The sequence below is a fragment of the Bufo bufo genome, chromosome 1 (assembly GCF_905171765.1).
Source record: "Bufo bufo chromosome 1, aBufBuf1.1, whole genome shotgun sequence".
NCBI classification, from domain to species: Eukaryota; Metazoa; Chordata; class Amphibia; order Anura; family Bufonidae; genus Bufo; species Bufo bufo.
The window spans coordinates 796,402,422-796,427,824 of NC_053389.1; positions in this window are offsets into that span (position 1 = coordinate 796,402,422).

The following is a 25,403-nucleotide window of genomic DNA, read 5'->3' on the forward strand; positions in this document are numbered from 1 at the left end:
GTAGTGACCCAGACACAGAGTAGGAAGGGTGACAAATACACGAGGAATCTAAATAATGGCTCAATCACAGAGTAGTGCGGTGGCCACTGCATGAGGAGTCAACACAATGGCCCAGTTACAGTTTGGGGAGGATGGCGACCACATGAGGAGTCAACAAGGTGGCCCAGTCACAGAGTGGGGAGGTGGGGGGCAACCACAGTGGCAGTAACAGCACAAAATGGTGGGTGGCAGTAGGAGAAGATGGCAGCAGGTGTGTGACATCAGGCGGGTGGCAGCATCAGAATAGTGGCTGAAGCAGGTGGCACCCAGATGTTTTGGTGTAGCACCCAGAATTATCTAGTCTGATGCATCAGGCACTGGCGTGTGGAAATCCTGGCCCATCCACGCTTGATTCATCTTTAAAAGCTTAGTCTCTCAACATTTTGAGTTCTCTTTGGGGTAACTATGCCCCCTGTCGGACAAAACACCTGTCACACTACTGGCTGGGCAGGAAAGCTTGTCCAGGGCAAACTAGGCCAGTTGCGGCTACAAATTAAGTTTGGCTTCCCAGTAGTCATGAGGATGTTGGATCTGGGTGGCAGGGTGCAGTCCAAGTATGCCAACACCTGCTGGTTCAGGTTCCGCTCCATGTCCTGCTGCTGCTGTTGCTGGGTGGTTTCTTCAGTAGGCAGGTGAAAAAAAGTGCTCATTAGAGACTCCAGGCTTAAGTTGCTGCTGATGGAGCTAGTGCTGCTCCTGCCCACCTACCCCCATCCAGCAGTCATGGCAATGGCAGTGGAGATTGAGTGCAGAGGGCCCCCCCCCCCGGTCAGACCTTCGAGGATGGCCGATGGTGCACATAGGCAGCGGCTAACTGACAACATAGGATGTCTTGATAGTAGTTAAGTTTATCCTACCTCTCAGCAGGTGGAAAAAATGCCCCCATTTTGGACCAGAAGATAGTGTTTAACATGGTGTAGAGCCAGTAGTCATCCCTCGAATGGTGAAAATATAGCTCACTACGCAAGAAACTCAGCATGTATCTGCCTCCATCTCCACTGCATACTGCCACGGTGTATTGGGGTCATCTGCCTGGACTTCCTTCTTGCCCTCCAGCTACTCATGCTTCTCCTGATCCTTCCTTGTCACTTGTGCAGATAAACCACCTATTTCTGTGTACATTGCTAGTCCGTGAATGTTCTCCTACTCAACCAGTTCAGCACCACAGGGCTCAGCTGGCCGTGAGATCTAGGTGCCACGTCTCCTGTCCCCTGGCCAGCCAGATTTATCAGCATCTGCTCCAGGATGTGAAGGAGTGGAATGACATTGTTCATCCCTTAGTCCTGGTGACTGACAAATAAAGCGGCCTATTCAAATGACCTGAGAAAATGGCAGGTGTCACGCATGAGCTCCCACTGGCTAATTTTGAAGTGCTAGGCCCTGCTAAGGGAATGGACAGTGGCAAAAATGTTTCTGGAGCTGGCAGAAGAAGGGAGGATGGTAGCAGCAGTTGCAGCAACAGGCTAGAGCTGCCAGTCGTGTTTTGACCAGCCACCCAGCTGTCCTTGAATGGTTGACTTGGCCTTCAAGATTATCTCATCATTACTGTTGGTTGAGCATGCTTGGTTGGTCGAGCCGAACACGAGTTCGGCTCAAGCATCGCTATGCTCGGCCGAATATCACGTGTGCTTGAGCGCAATCTAATTTAGCCTCTATTTCTACAAAGTTTCTGGCGGGATTCGAACTCACAGCCTTCTACATTACAGCCAAGAATGTTAACCACTACACTATAGAGCTGCATGGGCATGCTGTAATGTTAGAAGGTTGTGAGTTCGAATCCCGTCAGAAACTTTTCATAAATAGAGGCTAAATTATATTTATATTTTTTTTTTAGTAATTGTAAAAAATTACAATTACAATTACAAAAAAAAAAAACATACATATATATATATATATATATATATTTATATAATTATACTTCTGATATATATGCATAATATGTGGGAAACTACTACTGATGTTTCAGCCATAATATATTTACATATATTATAATATATTATATATTCTAAATATAATGTGGAAAAAAAAACAAGGATTCCAGCTCTTCACAATAAAAGGCTTCTTTATTCCACTTCTTTAACCACCTCCGGACCGCCTAACGCAGGATTGCGTTCCGGAGGTGGCAGCGCTGCGCAGAGTCACGCATATACGCGTCATCTCGCGAGACGCGAGATTTCGCTCAAAGCCGGTCCGCGCATGCGCATCGCGGGCCGGCAAAATTAAAAGAAGTATTTCGTCACCAGCCTGCCAGCAACGATCATTGGCTGGCAGGCTGGCGATTTTCAAAAAATCCAATCCAAAGTCATATAACAGATCATATTAGTAAATATGATCTGTTATATGGCTTGTCTGCTCCTGTGCTGGTCCTTTTCGTCGGTTGGATCCAGCACAGGAGCAGACTGAACTGTGAGTACACCAACACTACACCTTAGCCCCAGATCACCCACCTGCACCCCAATTAACCCTTTGATCACCCCTTTGATCGCCCCTGTCAATCACTAGTGAAAGGAAAAAAAGTGATCAGTGTAAACTGTCACTTTTTTTTTTTCACTGGTATTGGCTGTTAGGTTTTAGGGATAGTTTAGGCCCCTTGGTTAGGTAGTTAGCGTCAGTTAGCGCCCACCCCACCGCACCGCAGTCACTTTTATTCGCTGTTTAGCGTATCGCTAATCAGCATTTGTACTTTTATAGTATCTGTAAGTGATCAAAACTGATCACGGTCAGATCTATAATAGTATTAGTGTCACCTTAGCTCGCCCTCCACCCAAAACGCAGTGTTTGCCCGATCAGGCCTGATCGGTCGCCCACACGTGCGTTCACCCACGCCCGCCCCACCGCAGTGACAAAAAATATATATTTTTTGATCACTGCACATTCATTTTACACGCACTGCGGCGATAAAAAAATCAGTTTTGATATTTTTTATCAACCACAGCGGCCTCCGGTACTTCGCTAGCCTCCCCTTTGTAAGACAGGTTTGCTTTTTTTCTTGGGTAGTCTCAGGGAATACCCCTAAATTTAGTAGTCCAAAATGTCAAACAGGGGGTATTCTTCTGAAGAGGCCTACAGGATTCTGACCCAGTCGGATGAGGAGTGGGAACCCTCATCTGACGAATCTAGCGGGTCAGAATATGAACCTGTGGAAAGCAGTGGCTCTCTGACCCAAAGTTCGGACGAGGAGGTGGAGGTCCCTGGCAGCACCAGGCGTACCCGGCCCCATGTCGCTAGACCACAGGTTACGCAGGATCCGCTTCAAGAGCAGCAGAGTGGGGCTGTCGCTGCCGGATCACGTGGTGAGGCATACACCAGCAGCGCAGCCCTTCCTGGACCTAGTACCAGCACTGCCGTACAACCTGGTGAAGTAGCGAGCACCAGAAGGGCAGTTGAAGCTGGTACGGTGGCACGTGCACTAGTTACCCCGTCGCAGCCACCGCACAGACAGGCCCGTAGAGCCCCTAGAGTCCCTGAGGTGCTGGCAAATCCTGATTGGCAGTCACCAACTTCAGCCGCACCAGTAGTTCCCCCTTTCACCGCCCAGTCTGGAGTTCTGCTTGAGACGGCTCAAATCGGTTCGGCCCTGGGATTTTTTGAGCTGTTCTTGACTGCGGAGCTCTTGGACTTAGTCGTGGCAGAGACCAACCAGTATGCCACACAATTTATAACCGCAAAACCGGGAAGCTATTATGCCCAGTCTTTCTGGTGGAAACCAGTCCAAGTTTCCGAACTTAAAATTTTTTTGGGCCTTCTCCTCAACATGGGCCTGACAAAAAAGCATGAATTGCGGTCATATTGGTCAACGCACCCAATTCATCACATGCCCATGTTCTCTGCTGCTATGTCCAGGACACAATTTGAGACCATCCTGCGTTTTCTGCATTTTAGCGACAACACCACCTCCCGTCCCAGAGGCCACCCTGCTTTTGACCGGCTCCACAAAATTCGGCCCCTCATAGACCATTTCAACCTGAAATTTGCAGATTTGTATACCCCTGAGCAAAACATCTGCGTAGACGAGTCCCTAATACATTTTACCGGGCGCCTTGGCTTCAAACAATACATCCCAAGCAAGCGTGCCCGGTATGGGGTCAAATTGTATAAGCTCTGTGAAAGGGCCACAGGCTATACCCACAAATTTCGGATCTATGAGGGAAAAGATCAGACCCTGGAGCCGGTCGGTTGCCCTGACTACCTGGGGAGCAGTGGGAAGACAGTCTGGGACTTGGTGTCACCCTTATTCGGCAAGGGGTACCATCTTTATGTGGACAATTTCTACACAAGTGTGGCCCTCTTTAGGCATTTGTTTCTAGAACGGATTTGCGCCTGTGGCATCGCGCGAACTAGTCGCGTGGGCTTCCCCCAACGGCTTGTAACCACCCGTCTTGCAAGGGGGCAGAGGGCTGCCTTGTGTAACGAAGAACTGCTCGCGGTGAAATGGAGAGACAAGCGTGACGTTTACATGCTCTCCTCCATTCACGCAGACACGACAATCCAAATTGAGCGAGCAACCCGTGTCATTGAAAAGCCCCTCTGTGTCCACGACTATAATGCGCTCATGGGAGGGGTGGACTTCAATGACCAGATGTTGTCTCCGTATTTAGTTTCCCGCAGAACCAGACGCTGGTATAAGAAGGTGTCTGTATATTTGATTCAATTGGCTGCATATAATAGTTTTGTTCTCTACAGTAAGGCTGGGAGAACAGGATCCTTCCTCAAATTCCAGGAAGAGATCATCGAGAACCTCCTTTACCCAGGAGGTTCCGTGGCCCCATCCACCAGTGTAGTTAGCCGTCTACACGAGCGACATTTCCCCAGTGTCGTTCCTGGTACCTCAACCCAACCGTCACCCCGAAAAAGATGTCGTGTCTGTAGCAGGAGTGGAATAAGGCGTGACACCCGCTATTTCTGTCCTGACTGTGCTGACCACCCTGCCCTATGCTATGGAGAGTGTTTCCGGAAGTACCACACACAGGTACACCTAGCATAGGGATCACATCTCACCAGGACAGGCACACAGGGCTATTAGGGCCCATTCACTCACAGCTGCTGCAAACCTCTCCTTTCACCTGGGATAAAGTGCATAACGTACTTCGCCACATCTTTGGGCGATTTGCGCTTTGCACATTGTCCCATGGGGAAGGAGAGGTTTGTTCTATAAAGGTAAAAAAAACTAAACAAAAAAAAAAATACCGGTAAGTAAAAAAGTTAAACGTTCAGTTAAAAAAGTTTAAAAAAAGTTTCTATGTTCTGTTCAACAGTTAATAAAGTTATTGCTTTGCGGCCTGGTTTTTTCTTTTTTGTTTTGTTTTTTTTACCTTTCAGGTGGACCAACCGATCGACTAGCTGCAGCACTGATGTGCATTCTGACAGAAGCATTGCGCTGCTGTCAGATTACACGCAAGTCGTTGTATGCGGCGCTGCAAGACGAGATTTCTCCTCTGCAGTAAAAGATACGTTTGCCGAGGCATATGAGCTGAGGAGGTGGCGGTGTTCATATACTTTGGCAAACACTTTGTATATATAAAAAAAAAAATCCCGGCAATGATTTATTCATCCACATCGATTGATGTAAATGGAGAAATCTGGTTTGCCAGGGCATACGAGCTGAAGTGGGTATGGATGTTGGGCGGAGCTCCTATGTCCTGGCAGACGCCTTTCCCCTCCTTTTTCTTTTTTTGGCAGAGATTTTTTCATCCACATTGATCGATGCGAATGAAGAAATCTGTGCCGTTCATTTTTTTCTTTCAGCCCAGAGGCTGAACGGAAAAAAAAAATCTCATTACCCGTATGCTCAATATAAGGAGAATAGCAGAAACTCCTAATGCTGGGCATACATGTAATGATTGCGGAGACCCTCAAATGCCAGGGCAGTACAAACACCCCACAAATAACACCATTTTGGAAAGAAGACACCCCAAGGTATTCGCTGAGTGGCATATTGAGTCCATGAAAGATTGAAATTTTTGTCCCAAGTTAGCGGAAAGGGAGACTTTGTGAGAACAAAATCAAAAAAATCAATTTCCGCTAACTTGTGCCAAAATTTGTTTTTTTCAATGAACTCGCCATGCCCCTCATTGAATACCTTGGGGTGTCTTCTTTCCAAAATGGGGTCACATGTGGGGTATTTATACTGCCCTGGCATTTTAGGGGCCCCAAAGCGTGAGAAGAAGTCTGGTATCCAAATGTCTAAAAATGCCCTCCTAAAAGGTATTTGGGCCCCTTTGCCCACCTAGGCTGCAAAAAAGTGTCACACATCTGGTATCTCCGTACTCAGGAGAAGTTGAGGAATGTGTTTTGGGGTGTCTTTTTACATATACCCATGCTGGGTGAGATAAATATCTTGGTCAAATGCCAACTTTGTATAAAAAAATGGGAAAAGTTGTCTTTTGCCAAGATATTTCTCTCACCCAGCATGGGTATATGTAAAATGACACCACAAAACACATTCCCCACCTTCTCCTGAGTACGGAGATACCAGATGTGTGACACTTTTTTGCAGCCTAGGTGGGCAAAGGGGCCCACATTCCAAAGAGCACCTTTCGGATTTCACAGGTCATTTACCTACTTACCACACATTAGGGCCCCTGGAAAATGCCAGGGCAGTATAACTACCCCACAAGTGACCCCATTTTGGAAAGAAGACACCCCAAGGTATTCCGTGAGGGGCATGGCAAGTTCCTAGAATTTTTTATTTTTTGTCACAAGTTAGTGGAAAATGATGATTTTTTTTTTTTTTTTTTTCATACAAAGTCTCATATTCCACTAACTTGTGAAAAAAATAAAAACTTCCATGAACTCACTATGCCCATCAGCGAATACCTTGGGGTCTCTTCTTTCCAAAATGGGGTCACTTGTGGGGTAGTTATACTGCCCTGGCATTCTAGGGGCCCAAATGTGTGGTAAGGAGTTTGAAATCAAATTCTGTAAAAAATGACCTGTGAAATCCGAAAGGTGCTCTTTGGAATATGGGCCCCTTTGCCCACCTAGGCTGCAAAAAAGTGTCACACATCTGGTATCTCCGTACTCAGGAGAAGGTGGGGAATGTGTTTTGGGGTGTCATTTTACATATACCCATGCTGGGTGAGAGAAATATCTTGGCAAAAGACAACTTTTCCCATTTTTTTATACAAAGTTGGCATTTGACCAAGATATTTATCTCACCCAGCATGGGTATATGTAAAAAGACACCCCAAAACACATTCCTCAACTTCTCCTGAGTATGGAGATACCAGATGTGTGACACTTTTTTGCAGCCTAGGTGGGCAAAGGGGCCCACATTCCAAAGAGCACCTTTCGGATTTCACTCGTCATTTTTTACTGAATTTGATTTCAAACTCCTTACCACACATTAGGGCCCCTAGAATGCCAGGGCAGTAAAACTACCCCACAAGTGACCCCATCTTGGAAAGAAGAGACCCCAAGGTATTCGCTGATGGGCAAAGTGAGTTCATGGAAGTTTTTATTTTTTGTCACAAGTTAGTGGAATATAAGACTTTGTATGGAAAAAAAAAAAAAACATTATTTTCCACTAACTTGTGACAAAAAATAAAAAATTCTAGGAACTCGGCATGCCCCTCACGGAATACCTTGGGGTGTCTTCTTTCCAAAATGGGGTCACTTGTGGGGTAGTTATACTGCCCTGGCATTCTAGGGGCCCAAATGTGTGGTAAGGAGTTTGAAATCAAATTCTGTAAAAAATGACCTGTGAAATCCGAAAGGTGCTCTTTGGAATATGGGCCCCTTTGCCCACCTAGGCTGCAAAAAAGTGTCACACATCTGGTATCTCCGTACTCGGGAGAAGTTGGGGAATGTGTTTTGGGGTGTCATTTTACATATACCCATGCTGGGTGAGAGAAATATCTTGGCAAAAGACAACTTTTCCCATTTTTTTATACAAAGTTGGCATTTGACCAAGATATTTATCTCACCCAGCATGGGTATATGTAAAAAGACACCCCAAAACACATTCCTCAACTTCTCCTGAATACAGAGATACCAGATGTGTGACACTTTTTTGCAGCCTAGGTGGGCAAAGGGGCCCATATTCCAAAGAGCACCTTTCGGATTTCACAGGTCATTTTTTACAGAATTTGATTTCAAACTCCTTACCACACATTTGGGCCCCTAGAATGCCAGGGCAGTATAACTACCCCACAAGTGACCCCATTTTGGAAAGAAGAGACCCCAAGGTATTTCGTGATGGGCATAGTGAGTTCATAGAAGTTTTTATTTTTTGTCACAAGTTAGTGGAATATGAGACTTTGTAAGAAAAAAAAAAAAAAAAAATCATCATTTTCCGCTAACTTGTGACAAAAAATAAAAAGTTCTATGAACTCACTATGCCCATCAGCGAATACCTTCGGGTGTCTACTTTCCGAAATAAGGGGTCATTTGTGGGGTGTTTGTACTGTCTGGGCATTGTAGAACCTCAGGAAACATGACAGGTGCTCAGAAAGTCAGAGCTGCTTCAAAAAGCGGAAATTCACATTTTTGTACCATAGTTTGTAAACGCTATAACTTTTACCCAAACCATTTTTTTTTTACCCAAACATTTTTTTTTATCAAAGACATGTATAACAATAAATTTAGAGCAAAATTTATATATGGATGTAGTTTTTTTGCAAAATTTGACAACTGAAAGTGAAAAATGTCATTTTTTTGCAAAAAAATCGTTAAATTTCGATTAATAACAAAAAAAGTAAAAATGTCAGCAGCAAAGAAATACCACCAAATGAAAGCTCTATTAGTGAGAAGAAAAGGAGGTAAAATTCATTTGGGTGGTAAGTTGCATGACCGAGCAATAAATGGTGAAAGTAGTGTAGGTCAGAAGTGTAAAAAGTGGCCTGGTCTTTCAGGGTGTTTAAGCACTGGGGGCTGAAGTGGTTAAAAACAGACATCAAAAGCAGAACAGTATGCTGTGACGCGTTTCGGTCTGTTACATCTTAGCCCTTCATCAAGACAATTAAACAAACTTAAAATCTCCTTTTTTTACACAGTAAGGAACCACCTCTTCCATCTGATTGGTAAATTTCATACCCCAGAACAATGCCAGGTGTCCCTGACCTGTTAATCACAGGGAGAACCACTCCAATCAGGTGGGAGGTGATTCCCTGCTTCAGAAAACCACTTCATTTACATTGTAAAGTTAAGTCATGTTTCCTATTTAATCCTTTAGGTATACATGTTCCAACATGATTAAACATCTTCCATGATTAAACATCCAGTATGTTTCACGACTATATAATCTTTGTCTACCGTCTCCTCCTCTGACCGGAGCAGTGATTCTCTCAACACCTTGTACATAAAACACAGAGATATCGCCTTTATGTACTATCGCAAAGTGTGATGTGGCTGCTGAGACATTGCGTGTTGCAACATGGGGGTTGTCGCTCAGATGTTTTTGAATTCTCACCTTGAGCTGATTAATCGTACATCCCACGTATTGCAGCACGCAGGCACGACATGTGATGACATAAACAACATATTCCGTATTGCAATTAATATATTGCTGCAATTTATGTATACTGCCATTTGATGTAGATACAATATCTTTACTGACTGACATGTGCATGCAGCATATACAGTACAGACCAAAAGTTTGGACACACCTTCTCATTCAAAGAGTATTCTTTATTTTCATGACTATGAAAATTGTAGATTCACACTGAAGGCATCAAAACTATGAATTAACACATGTGGAATTATATACATAACAAATAAGTGTGAAACAACTGAAAATATGTCATATTCTAGGTTCTTCAAAGTAGCCACCTTTTGCTTTGATTACTGCTTTGCATACTCTTGGCATTCTCTTGATGAGCTTCAAGAGGTAGTCCCCTGAAATGGTTTTAACTTCACAGGTTTAATAAGTGGGATTTTTTGCCTTATAAATGGGATTGGGACCATCAGTTGCGTTGAGGAGAAGTCAGGTGGATACACAGCTGATAGTCCTACTGAATAGACTGTTAGAATTTGTATTATGGCAAGAAAAAAGCAGCTAAGTAAAGAAAAATTAGTGGCCATCATTACTTTAAGAAATGAAGGTCAGTCAGTCAGCCGAAAAAATTGGGAAAACTTTGAAAGTAAGGGCTATTTGACCATGAAGGAGAGTGATGGGGTGCTGCGCCAGATGACCTGGCCTCCACAGTCACCGGACCTGAACCCAATCGAGATGGTTTGGGGTGAGCTGGACCGCAGAGTGAAGGCAAAAGGGCCAACAAGTGCTAAGCATCTCTGGAAACTCCTTCAAGACTGTTGGAAGACCATTTCAGGGGACTACCTCTTGAAGCTCATCAAGAGAATGCCAAGAGTGTGCAAAGCAGTAATCAAAGCAAAAGGTGGCTACTTTGAAGAACCTAGAATATGACATATTTTCAGTTGTTTCACACTTGTTTGTTATGTATATAATTCCACATGTGTTAATTCATAGTTTTGATGCCTTCATAGTCATGAAAATAAAGAAAACTCTTTGAATGAGAAGGTGTGTCCAAACTTTTGGTCTGTACTGTACATTTTTTACTTCCACATTTGAAGTTTCCCTTAGTGGTTAGCCATACAGGTTCACACCTTACATTTTCCATAAATAGGCTAGGACTAACTTTTTGTCCTATAGTTGGTGCTTTTTTCGCAATTCACCTAATGCCTGCCTCTGCAATATCCCCCCAACCCTCATCAAAGCTTATCACTGGAAAATATTTGCGTAGAATGTTGCAGATAAGGGGGTACTCTACGCTGAAATTAGTTACAAAAGTCGCAGGATCTCTCGAATCCCGAGTGCGAACTCGATTATTTTTATTTCAAGTTTTTTTCTTCTTTTTGTTCGCATTCTTTATTCGAGCGACTATAAGCAACTCCCTGTCTACCGAAATTGCAAATTCCTTCGCCTTGCGAATATTCTCTCTCGAATATCCCCTGATCTGCAACCTTGCTGAGATATCAGATGCTTCTTTCGCAAATAAGTTCAAGGATGAGCAGTTACGACGTGCCCTTAATATTAACCCTATTTAAGGGCTCGGGATTCAAGAGATCCTGCGACTTTTGTAACTAATTTCAGCGTAGAGTACCCCCTTATCTGCAATATTGGGGGGATATTGCAGAGGCAGGCATTAGGTGCATTGCGAAAAAAGCACCAACTATAGGACAAAAAGTTAGTCCTAGCCTATTTATGGAAAACGCAAGGTGTGAACCTGTATGGCTAACCACTAAGGGAAACTTCAAATGTGGAAGTAAAAAATGTATATGCTGCATGCACATGTCAGTCAGTAAAGATATTGTATCTACATCAAATGGCAGTATACATAAATTGCAGCAATATATTAATTGCAATACGGAATATGTTGTTTATGTCATCACATGTCGTGCCTGCGTGCTGCAATACGTGGGATGTACGATTAATCAGCTCAAGGTGAGAATTCAAAAACATCTGAGCGACAACCCCCATGTTGCAACACGCAATGTCTCAGCAGCCACATCACACTTTGCGATAGTACATAAAGGCGATATCTCTGCGTTTTATGTACAAGGTGTTGAGAGAGTCACTGCTCCGGTCAGAGGAGGAGACGGTAGAGAAAGATTATATAGTCGTGAAACATACTGGATGTTTAATCTTGGAACATGTATACCTAAAGGATTAAATAGGAAACATGACTTAACTTTACAATGTAAATGAAGTGGTTTTCTGAAGCAGGGAATCACCTCCCACCTGATTGGAGTGGTTCTCCCTGTGATTAACAGGTCAGGGACACCTGGCATTGTTCTGGGGTATGAAATTTACCAGATGGAAGATGTGATTCCTTACTGTGTAAAAAAAGGAGATTTTAAGTTTGTTTATTTGTCTTGATGAAGGGCTAAGATGTAACAGACCGAAACGCGTCACAGCATACTGTTCTGCTTTTGATGTCTGTTTTTAAAGAAGTGGAATAAAGAAGCCTTTTATTGTGAAGAGCTGGAATCCTTGTTTTTTTTTCCACATTATATTTAGAATATATAATATATTATAATATATAATAACAGACCGAAACGCATCAAGTGGAATAAAGAAGCCTTTTATTGTGAAGAGCTGGAATCCTTGTTCTTTTTCATATTTTGCTCCAGACTGAGTCCAGGTCTGTACATCCGTGCTCTACCAGGAGGTAAGAGGTGAGAGCTGCAGCAATTTCCATGTTTGTCTACATTATAAATATAATATATGTAAATATATTATGGCTAAAAACTAATATATATGTTTAAATAAAATTTAGCCTTAAATTTCTGACGGGATTCAAATTCACAACCTTCTACATTACAGCCCAGAATGTTAACCACTACACTATAGAGCTGCATGGCCAGTTACTAAAAAAAAATAACATATGAGACTTCTGCTGTATAGGAATACTTACTACTAGTAACAGCAGAAATCTCAAATATATAGAGCCAGGTCCATAAATATTGGGACATCGACACAATTCTAAATTTTTTGGCTCTAAACACCACCATAATGGATTTTAAATGAAACAAACAAGATTTGCTTTACCTGCAGACTGTCAGCTTTAATTTAAAGGAATTTACATCCAAATCAGGTGAACGGTGTAGGAATTACAACAGTTTGCATATGTGCCTCACACTTTTTAAGTGACCAAAAGTAATGGGACAATTGGCTTCTCAGCTGTTCCATGGCCAGGTGTGTGTTATTCCCTCATTATCCCAATTACAATGAGCAGATAAAAGGTCCAGAGTTCATTTTAAGTGTGCTATTTGCATTTGGAATCTGTTGCTGTCAACTCTCAAGATGAGATTCAAAGAGCTGTCACTATCAGTGAAGCAAGCCATCATTAGGCTGAAAAAACAAAACAAACCCATCAGAGATATAGCAAAAACATTAGGCGTGGCCAAAACAGCTGTTTAGCACATTCTTAAAAAGAAGGAACGCAGCGGTGAGCTCAGCAACACCAAAAGACCTGGAAGACCATGGAAAACAACTGTGGTGGATGACCGAAGAATTCTTTCCCTGGTGAAGAAAACACCCATCACAACAGTTGGCCAGATCAAGAACACTCTCCAGGAGGTAGGTGTATGTGTGTCAAAGTCAACAATCAAGAGAAGACTTCACCAGAATGAATACAGAGGGTTCACCACAAGATGTAAACCATTGGTGAGCCTCAAAAACAGAAAGGTCAGATTAGAGTTTGCCAAACGACATCTAAAAAAGCCTTCACAGTTCTGGAACAACATCCTATGGACAGATAAGACCAAGATCAACTTGTACCAGAGTGATGGGAAGAGAAGAGTATGGAGAAGGAAAGGAACTGCTCATGATCCTAAGCATACCACCTCATCAGTGAAGCATGGTGGTGGTAGTGTCATGACTTGGGCATGTATGGCTGCCAATGGAACTGGTTCTCCTGTATTTATTGATGATGTGACTGCTGACAAAAGCAGCAGGATGAATTCTGAAGTGTTTCGGGCAATATTATCTGCTCATATTCAGCCAAATGCTTCAGAACTCATTGGACAGCGCTTCACAGTGCAGATGGACAATGACCCAAAGCATACTGCAAAAGCAACCAAAGAATTTTTTAAGGGAAAGAAGTGGAATGTTATGCAATGGCCGAGTCAATCGCCTGACCTGAATCCTATTGAGCATGCATTTCACTTGCTGAAGACAAAACTGAAGGGAAAATGCCCCAATAACAAGCAGGAACTGAAGACAGTTGCAGTAGAGGCCTGGGAGAGCATCACCAGGGATGAAACCCAGCATCTGGTGATGTCTATGTGTTCCAGACTTCAGGCTGTAATTGACTGCAAAGGATTTGCAACCAAGTATTAAAAAGTAAAGTTTTATTTATGATTATTATTATGTCCCATTACTTTTGGTCCCTTAACAAGTGGGAGGCGCATATGCAAACTGTTGTAATTCCTACACCGTTCACCTGATTTGGATGTAAATACCCTCAAATTAAAGCTGACAGTCTGCAGTTAAAGCACATCTTGTTCGTTTCATTTCAAATCCATTGTGGTGGTGTATAGAGCCAAAAATTTTACAATTGTATCGATGTCCCAATATTTATGGACCTGACTGTATATACAGCGCCAACACAATATTCTTCCCGTTATTGGTGACCATGATTCCAATCTTCAGTTGGTGACAACCAGGATTTGATTTCCTCTTGAAGGACGCGGAGCAGTTACTCCCCAGTGTGATTTCGTTCACCCTGATTTGTGGCACCTCCATCTGACTGACTTGTCGATTCATATACTTGTCTTTTTAATTTACATATATTGAATAAAATATTATTATTTTTATATACAATGTTATATGCAGAGTCCTTGGTTGGTGTTTGTTGGTATCTATTGATTTATCTGCACCTGCTCACTATGAATATTGTTCCCTATATATAGGTGTTGTAATCCATTCACCCAGGCAAACCAGGTGCTCTGCATAGGTGGTATGCTGGAGGAGCACTCCGAATTGTGCCTGCAGTGGAGGCTGAGAAGTGTTGGGTGTGGCAGGTGCAGCACTATGTAGTGCCTTTTGCACTGTGGCATTAGAAGAATTTTGATTATCTCTGACCTTTTAGCGCCGTTCTATGGAAACAGTAGGTTTAAGGCTCCTTTCACACTGCCGTTTCTGGGTCCGTCTGTGAGATCCATTTCAGGGCTCTCACATTTGGCCCAAAACGGATCAGTTCAGCCCCAATGCGTTCTGAATGGATAAGGATCCGTTCAGAATGCATCAGTTTGGCTGCGTTTGGTGTCCGTTCCGCTTTTAAGGAAGGATGATCAGATTGAGGATTCGGTTGACCAGACTCTTGGCTACAGATAATGATAAGAAACCTATAAATAGCCCAAAATCAAAGTTCAGGACCCACACCTGACCATATCATGAGAACCAACAAGAGATGATGGGTCACTCAAAATACAAAGACACATGTAAAACCAGAGTAATCACAAAATAGCATAATTTTTATTGAAAGTCACATAAAGACATGATTGATACAAGCCACAAAAAACAATTAACACAAGCCACAATACATTTAAAATATTAAAAACCAAGAACACCGATGGTGGGCTGTGGGTGTATATTAAAAAAAAGGTGCAAGTGCATTAATCGTGGTTGGTCACTAGTAGAGAAGTTGGTTAAACCAAACTACTATGGTTCAATAGTACATAATAACAAAATCCATCTGCAAATATATAAAACAAACACTTGACCAAGTGGGTGATGTTACACACCACAAAAATTTACTAGAGCAGAGAAGCAACAAAATATAGTAGGCACATAGCAAATACTGACCAACCATGCTTGTACACCACACACAACCACCACCAGTCCGCTCCCCAACGCACTTTTCACGTTAGATTTTTCAAGGAGGTACTGGCTGGTGTGGTGGGGATGGTCTTTTAAATAGATAGAAGGGCTACACTGCGTTTGCTGATATGTTTAGCCTCATTACCTTAGTGCTGCTATTGGCTGGCCTGTCGCCCGTCCGCTATGTCACACCTGAGCTGAATAAAAGTGGTGAGTGCTCATAACATGGCGGCCCGGCACTTCACCATAACCGCCGAGCCCAGCCGGTCCGGAGGAGGCGGATCACGCGACCATCGTCATCCAGGAGCAGCGGGCAGGGCCCAAGCCCGGCGCGTGTGTGGACAGTCAGGCGCACTGCAGCCACCATGTCAGGTGAGAGCAGATTGGGCTGGCAGATTCTGTGAACATAAAACAGTAAGGTTTTTGCCAAATTTGAATACCAATAGGATTAAAATATTCATACACATCGTGTAGATGTAAAACAATGAGGTTTTTGCCAAATTTGAATATCAATGAGATTGGGATATAAATGCCACACCTAATGAGGGGGGGGAAGAAAAGGGGACTGGATCTTGGCATGAATTGTCATTTAATAGTGTCTCATACTTGGGGGACAATGCATGTAAGAAATAGACGCCTATGTAATATATATGTACTAATACAAAGCATTGTATAGGTGTAGAGCAATAATAATATGCATGAGGGCGTAAATAGAGTAAAAACTATAAAGGGGGAGAGGAAAGACTAGATCTCACCATGAATTGTCATCTGGTAGTATTTTTCATACTTTTAAAAAAACAATGCATGTGAAAAATAGGAACATATGTAATATGTCTATACAGGGTGGGCCATTTATATGGATACACCTTAATAAAATGGGAATGGTTGGTGATTAGAGTTGAGCGAACACCTGGATGTTCGGGTTCGAGAAGTTCGGCCGAACTTCCCGGAAATGTTCGGGTTCGGGATCCGAAGCCGACCCGAACTTCGTCCCGAACCCGAACCCCATTGAAGTCAATTGGGACCGGAACTTTTGGGCACTAAAAAGGCTGTAAAACAGCCCAGGAAAGAGCTAGAGGGCTGCAAAAGGCAGCAACATGTAGGTAAATCCCCTGCAAACAAATGTGGATAGGGAAATTAATTAAGATAAAAATAAAAAAATAAAAATTAACCAATATCAATTGGACAGAGGTCCCATAGCAGAGAATCTGGCTTCACGTCAGCAGAGAATCAGTCTCTTCATGCCATAGCAGAGAATCTGGCTTCATGTCAGCAGAGAATCAGTCTTTATGTCATAGCAGAGAATCAGGCTTCACATCACCCACCACTGGAACAGGCCACTGTCACATATTTAGGCCCCGGCACCCAGACAGAGGAGAGAGGTCCCGTAACAAAGAATCTGGCTTCATGTCAGCAGAGAATCAGTCTTCATGTCATAGCAGAGAATCAGGCTTCACGTCACTCACCACTGGAACAGGTCACTGTCACATATTAAGGCCCAGGCACCCAGGCAGAGGAGAGAGGTCCCATAACAGAGAATCTGGCTTCATGTCAGCAGAGAATCAGTCTTCATGTCATAGCATAGAATCAGGCTTCACGTCACCCACCACTGGAACAGGCCACTGTCACACATTTAGGCCCCGGCACCCAGACAGAGGAGAGAGGTCCCATAACAGAGAATCTGGCTTCATGTCAGCACAGAATCAGTCTTCATGTCATAGCAGAGAATCAGGCTTCACGTCACCCACCACTGGAACAGGCCACTGTCACATATTTAGGCCCAGGCACCCAGGCAGAGGAGAGAGGTCCTGTAACAGAGAATCTGGCTTCATGTCAGCAGAGAATCAGTCTTCATGTCATAGCAGAGAATCAGGCTTCACGTTACCCACCACTGGAAAAGGCCACTGTCACATATTTAGGCCCCGGCACCCAGACAGAGGAGAGAGGTCCCATAACAGAGAATCTGGCTTCATGTCAGCACAGAATCAGTCTTCATGTCATAGCAGAGAATCAGGCTTCACGTCACCCACCACTGGAACAGGCCACTGTCACATATTTAGGCCCAGGCACCCAGGCAGAGGAGAGAGGTCCTGTAACAGAGAATCTGGCTTCATGTCAGCAGAGAATCAGTCTTCATGTCATAGCAGAGAATCAGGCTTCACGTTACCCACCACTGGAACAGGCCACTGTCACATATTTAGGCCCCGGCACCCAGACAGAGGAGAGAGGTCCCGTAACAGAGAATCTGGCTTCATGTCAGCACAGAATCAGTCTTCATGTCATAGCAGAGAATCAGGCTTCACGTCACCCACCACTGGAACAGGCCACTGTCACATATTTAGGCCTCGGCACCCAGACAGAGGAGAGGTTCATTCAACTTTGGGTTGCCCCGCAATATAATGGTAAAATGAAAATAAAAATAGGATTGAATGAGGAAGTGCCCTGAAGTACAATAATATATTGTTAAGGGGAGGTAGTTAATGTCTAATCTTCACAAGGGATGGACAGGTCCTGTGTAGGGATGAGCGAACCCGAACTGTATAGTTTGTGTTCGTACCGAATTTTGGGGTGTCCGTGACAAGGACCCGAACCCGAACATTTTCGTAAAAGTCCGTGTTCGGGTTCGGTGTTCGGCGCTTTCTTGGCGCTTTTTGAAAGGCTGCAAAGCAGCCAATCAACAAGCGTCATACTACTTGCCCCAAGAGGCCATCACAGCCTTGCCTACTATTGGCATGGCTGTGATTGGCCAGTGCAGCATGTGACCCAGCCTCTATATAAGCTTGGGTCACGTAGCGCTGCACGTCACTCTGCTGATTCAAGCATAGGGAGAGGTTGCAGCTGCGACGTTAGGGCGAGATTAGGCAGATTAACTCCTCCAAAAGACTTCATTCTGTGATCGATCTGCAGCTGTGGATCATTGAAGTGCTAATATTGACTTGCTCACTTTTTTGAGGCTGCCCAGAGCGTTTTTAGATCACTTTTTTTCTGGGGTGATCGGCGGCCATTTTGTCACTTGTGGTGCGCCAGCACAAGCTATCACCAAGTGTATTTAACCATCAATAGTGTGGTTATTTTGTGCTATATCCTACATCAGCTGCAGGCTGAGCCTGTGTCACCGAAGTGCATTTAACCATCAACAGTCTGGTTATTTTTTGGCCATATACTACATCTGGTGCAGGCTGAGCCTGTGTCACCCAAGTGCATTTAACAATCAACAGTGTGGTTATTTTTTGGCCATATACTACATCAGGGGCAAGTTGAGCCTGTCACCCAGCGCCTAAAAAATAGACCTGACATTTCTATTCAACCAAATCTGTACTGTTTTAGCTGGTCAAGTTATTTGTAGTGACCGTAAAAGCACACTTTTTGTTCTGGGTTGAAAAACTATTCCCAAATTTGCCATTCTCAAAATAACTAGTTTCTGGTATATGAGGCCTACTTGAAATCTATCCCAAAAAGGATATCTTACATTGAAGGTACTGATAGTGTCATTCAGAAAAACCTAAGACACACGCTAGCGTGCAGATAGAAGTCTGATTCTGTGATTAAACCTATACCTGTCACACAGCGCAAAAAAAAAAACAGGCCTCACATCTCTATTCAACCAAATCTGTACTGTTTTAGCTGGTCAAGTTATTTGTAGTGACCGTAAAAGCACACTTTTTTTTCTGGGTTGAAAAACTATTCCAAAATTTGCCATTCTCAAAATAACTAGTTTCTGGTATTTGAGGCCTACTTGAAATCTATCCCAAAAAGGATATCTTACATTGAAGGTACTGATAGTGTCATTCCGAAAAACCTAAGACACACGCTAGCGTGCAGATAGAAGTCTGATTCTGTGATTAAACCTATACCTGTCACACAGCGCAAAAAAAAACAGGCCTCACATCTCTATTCAACCAAATCTGTACTGTTTTAGCTGGTCAAGTTATTTGAAGTGACCGTAAAAGCACTTTTTATTTTCTGGATTGAAAAACTATTCCCAAACTTGCCATTCTCAAAATAACTAGTTTCTGGTATTTGAGGCCTACTTGAAATCTATCCCAAAAAGGATATCTTACATTGAAGGTACTGATAGTGTCATTCAGAAAAACCTAAGACACACGCTAGCGTGCAGATAGAAGTCTGATTCTGTGATTAAACCTATACCTGTCACACAGCGCAAAAAAAAACAGGCCTCACATCTCTATTCAACCAAATCTGTACTGTTTTAGCTGGTCAAGTTATTTGTAGTGACCGTAAAAGCACACTTTTTGTTCTGGGTTGAAAAACTATTCCCAAATTTGCCATTCTCAAAATAACTAGTTTCTGGTATTTGAGGCCTACTTGAAATCTATCCCAAAAAGGATATCTTACATTGAAGGTACTGATAGTGTCATTCAGAAAAACCTAAGACACACGCTAGCGTGCAGATAGAAGTCTGATTCTGTGATTAAACCTATACCTGTCACACAGCGCAAAAAAAAACAGGCCTCACATCTCTATTCAACCAAATCTGTACTGTTTTAGCTGGTCAAGTTATTTGTAGTGACCGTAAAAGCACTTTTTATTTTCTGAATTGAAAAACTATTCCCAAATTTGCCATTCTCAAAATAACTAGTTTCTGGTATTTGAGGCCTACTTGAAATCTATCCCAAAAAGGATATCTTACATTGAAGATACTGATAGTGTCATTCAGAAAAACCTAAGACACACGCTAGCGTGCAGATAGAAGTCTGATTCTGTGATTAAACCTATACCTGTCACACAGCGCAAAAAAAAACAGGCCTCACATCTCTATTCAACCAAATCTGTACTGTTTTAGCTGGTCAAGTTATTTGTAGTGACTGTAAAAGCACACTTTTTGTTCTGGGTTGAAAAACTATTCCCAAATTTGCCATTCTCAAAATAACTAGTTTCTGGTATTTGAGGCCTACTTGAAATCTATCCCAAAAAGGATATCTTACATTGAAGGTACTGATAGTGTCATTCAGAAAAACCTAAGACACACGCTAGCGTGCAGATAGAAGTCTGATTCTGTGATTAAACCTATACCTGTCACACAGCGCAAAAAAAAACAGGCCTCACATCTCTATTCAACCAAATCTGTACTGTTTTAGCTGGTCAAGTTATTTGTAGTGACTGTAAAAGCACACTTTTTTTTCTGGGTTGAAAAACTATTCCCAAATTTGCCATTCTCAAAATAACTAGTTTCTGGTATTTGAGTCCTACTTGAAATCTATCCCAAAAAGGATATCTTACATTGAAGGTACTGATAGTGTCATTCAGAAAAACCTAAGACACACGCTAGCGTGCAGATAGAAGTCTGATTCTGTGATTAAACCTATACCTGTCACACAGCGCAAAAAAAAACAGGCCTCACATCTCTATTCAACCAAATCTGTATTGTTTTAGCTGGTCAAGTTATTTGTCGTGACCGTAAAAGCACTTTTTATTTTCTGGATTGAAAAATTATTCCCAAATTTGCCATTCTCAAAATAACTAGTTTCTGGTATTTGAGGCCTACTTGAAATCTATCCCAAAAAGGATATCTTACATTGAAGGTGCTGATAGTGTCATTCAGAAAAACCTAAGACACACGCTACCATGCAGATAGAAGTCTGATTCTGTGATTAAACCTATACCTGTCACACAGCGCAAAAAAAAACAGGCCTCACATTTCTATTCAACCAAATCTGTACTGTTTTAGCTGGTCAAGTTATTTGTAGTGACCGTAAAAGCACATTTTTTGTTCTGGGTTGAAAAACTATTCCCAAATTTGCCATTCTCAAAATAACTAGTTTCTGGTATTTGAGGCCTACTTGAAATCTATCCCAAAAAGGATATCTTACATTGAAGGTGCTGATAGTGTCATTCAGAAAAACCTAAGACACACGCTACCGTGCAGATAGAAGTTTGATTCTGTGATTAAACCTATACCTGTCACACAGCTCAAAAAAAACAGGCCTCACATCTCTATTCAACCAAATCTGTACTGTTTTAGCTGGTCAAGTTATTTGTAGTGACCGTAAAAGCACTTTTTATTTTCTGGATTGAAAAACTATTCCCAAATTTGCCATTCTCAAAATAACTAGTTTCTGGTATTTGAGGCCTACTTGAAATCTATCCCAAAAAGGATATCTTACATTGAAGGTACTGATAGTGTCATTCAGAAAAACCTAAGACACACGCTAGCGTGCAGATAGAAGTCTGATTCTGTGATTAAACCTATACCTGTCACACAGCGCAAAAAAAAACAGGCCTCACATCTCTATTCAACCAAATCTGTACTGTTTTAGCTGGTCAAGTTATTTGTAGTGACTGTAAAAGCACACTTTTTTTTCTGGGTTGAAAAACTATTCCCAAATTTGCCATTATCAAAATAACTAGTTTCTGGTATTTGAGGCCTACTTGAAATCTATCCCAAAAAGGATATCTTACATTGAAGGTGCTGATAGTGTCATTCAGAAAAACCTAAGACACACGCTACCGTGCAGATAGAAGTCTGATTCTGTGATTAAACCTATACCTGTCACACAGCGCAAAAAAAAACAGGCCTCACATTTCTATTCAACCAAATCTGTACTGTTTTAGCTGGTCAAGTTATTTGTAGTGACCGTAAAAGCACATTTTTTGTTCTGGGTTGAAAAACTATTCCCAAATTTGCCATTCTCAAAATAACTAGTTTCTGGTATTTGAGGCCTACTTGAAATCTATCCCAAAAAGGATATCTTGCATTGAAGGTGCTGATAGTGTCATTTAGAAAAACCTAAGACACACGCGACCGTGCAGATAGAAGTCTGATTCTGTGATTAAACCTATACCTGTCACACAGTGCAAAAATAAAACAGGCCTCACATTTCTATTCAACCAAATCTGTACTGTTTTAGCTGGTCAAGTTATTTGTAGTGACCGTAAAAGCACATTTTTTGTTCTGGGTTGAAAAACTATTCCCAAATTTGCCATTCTCAAAATAACTAGTTTCTGGTATTTGAGGCCTACTTGAAATCTATCCCAAAAAGGATATCTTACATTGAATGTTCTGATAGTGTCATTCAGAAAAACCTAAGACACACGCTAGCGTGCAGATAGAAGTCTGATTCTGTGATTAAACCTATACCTGTCACACAGCGCAAAAAAAAAACAGGCCTCACATTTCTATTCAACCAAATCTGTACTGTTTTAGCTGGTCATGTTATTTGTAGTGACCGTAAAAGCACACTTTTTTTTCTGGGTTGAAAAACTATTCCCAAATTTGCCATTCTCAAAATTGTGGTGAACGGGAACAATGAGGAAAACATCTAATAAGGGACGCGGACGTGGACATGGTCGTGGTGGTGTTAGTGGACCCTCTGGTGCTGGGAGAGGACGTGGCCATTCTGCCACAGCCACACGTCCTAGTGAACCAACTACCTCAGGTCCCAGTAGCCAGCAGAATTTACAGCAATATTTTGTGGGGCCCAATGCCGTTCTAAGGATGGTAAAGCCTGAGCAGGTACAGGCATTAGTCAATTGGGTGGCCGACAGTGGATCCAGCACGTTCACATTATCTCCCACCCAGTCTTCTGCAGAAAGCGCACAGATGGCGCCTGAAAACCAAGCCCATCGGTCTGTCACATCACCCCCATGCATATCAGGGAAACTGTCTGAGCCTCAAGTTATGCAGCAGTCTCTTATGCTGTTTGAAGACTCTGCTGCCAGGGTTTCCCAAGGGCATCCACCTAGCCCTTCCCCAGGGGTGGAAGAGATAGAATGCACTAACGCACAACCACTTATTTTTCCTGATGATGAGGACATGGGAATACCACCTCAGCACGTCTCTGATGATGACGAAACACAGGTGCCAACTGCTGCGTCTTTCTGCAGTGTGCAGACTGAACAGGAGGTCAGGGATCAAGACTGGGTGTAAGACGATGCAGAGGACGATGAGGTCCTAGACCCCATATGGAATGAAGGTCATGCCACTGACTTTCACAGTTCGGAGGAAGAGGCAGTGGTGAGACCGAGCCAACAGCGTAGCAAAAGAGGGAGCAGTAGGCAAAATCAGAACACCCGCCGCCAAGAGACTCCGCCTGCTACTGACCGCCGCCATCTGGGACCGAGCACCCCAAAGGCAGCTTCAAGGAGTTCCCTGGCATGGCACTTCTTCAAACAATGTGCTGACGACAAGACCCGAGTGGTTTGCACGCTGTGCCATGAGAGCCTGAAGCGAGGCATTAACGTTCTGAACCTTAGCACAACCTGCATGACCAGGCACCTGCATGCAAAGCATGAACTGCAGTGGAGTAAACACCTTAAAAACAAGGAAGTCACTCAGGCTCCCCCTGCTACCTCTTCTGCTGCTGCCGCCTCGGCCTCTTCTGCTGCTGCCGCCGCCTCGGCCTCTTCTGCTGTTGCTGCCGCCGCCTCGGCCTCTTCCTCGGCCTCTGGAGAACCGTTGGCACCTGCCGCCCAGCAAACATGGGATGTACCACCAACACCACCACCTGCGTCACCAAGCATCTCAACCATGTCACACGGCAGCGTTCAGCTCTCCATCTCACAAACATTTGAGAGAAAGCGTAAATTCCCACCTAGCCACCCTCGATCCCTGGCCCTCAATGCCAGCATTTCTAAACTACTGGCCTATGAAATGCTGTTATTTAGGCTGGTGGACACACACAGCTTCAAACAGCTCATGTCACTTGCTGTCCCACAGTATGTTGTTCCCAGCCGCCACTACTTCTCCAAGAGAGCCGTGCCTTCCCTGCACAAACAAGTGTCCGATAAAATCAAGTGTGCACTGCGCAACGCCATCTGTGGCAAGGTCCACCTAACCACAGATACGTGGACCAGTAAGCACGGCCAGGGACACTATATCTCCCTAACTGCACACTGGGTAAATGTAGTGGCGGCTGGGCCCCAGGCGGAGAGCTGTTTGGCGCACGTCCTTCCGCCGCCAAGGATCTCAGGGCAACATTCTTTGCCTCTTGTCTCCTCCTCCTCCTACTCAGCTTCCTCCTCCTCTTCTTCCACCTGCTCATCCAGTCAGCCACACACCTTCACCACCAACTTCAGCACAGCACGGGGTAAACGTCAGCAGGCCATTCTGAAACTCATATGTTTGGGGGACAGGCCCCACACCGCACAGGAGTTGTGGCGGGGTATAGAACAACAGACCGACGAGTGGTTGCTGCCGGTGAGCCTCAAGCCCGGCCTGGTGGTGTGCGATAATGGGCGAAATCTCGTTGCAGCTCTGGGACTAGCCGGTTTGACGCACATCCCTTGCCTGTCGCATGTGCTGAATTTGGTGGTGAAGAAGTTCATTCGCAACTACCCCGACATGTCAGAGCTGCTGCATAAAGTGCGGGCCGTCTGTTCGCGCTTCCGGCGTTCACACCCTGCCGCTGCTCGCCTGTCTGCGCTACAGCGTAACTTCGGCCTTACCGCTCACCACCTCATATGCGACGTACCCACCAGGTGGAATTCCACCTTGCATATGCTGGACAGACTGTGCGAGCAGCAGCAGGCCATAGTGGAGTTTCAGCTGCAGCACGCACGGGTCAGTCGCACTGCGGATCAGACCCACTTTACCACCAATGACTGGGCCTCCATGCGAGACCTGTGTGCCCTGTTGCGTTGTTTCGAGTACTCCACCAACATGGCCAGTGGCGATGACGCCGTTATCAGCGTTACAATACCACTTCTATGTCTCCTTGAGAAAACACTTAGGGCGATGATGGAAGAGGAGGTGGCCCAGGAGGAAGAAGGGTCATTTTTAGCACTTTCAGGCCAGTCTCTTCGAAGTGACTCAGAGGGAGGTTTTTTGCAACACCAGAGGCCAGGTACAAAGGTGGCCAGACAGGGCCCACTACTGGAGGACCAGGAGGACGAGGATGAGGAGGAGGTGGAGGAGGATGAGGATGAAGCATGTTCACAGCGGGGTGGCACCCAAAGCAGCTCGGGCCCATCACTGGTGCGTGGCTGGGGGGAAACACAGGACGATGACGATACGCCTCCCACAGAGGACAGCTTGTCCTTACCTCTGGACAGCCTGGCACACATGAGCGACTACATGCTGCAGTGCCTGCGCAACGACAGCAGAGTTGCCCACATTTTAACG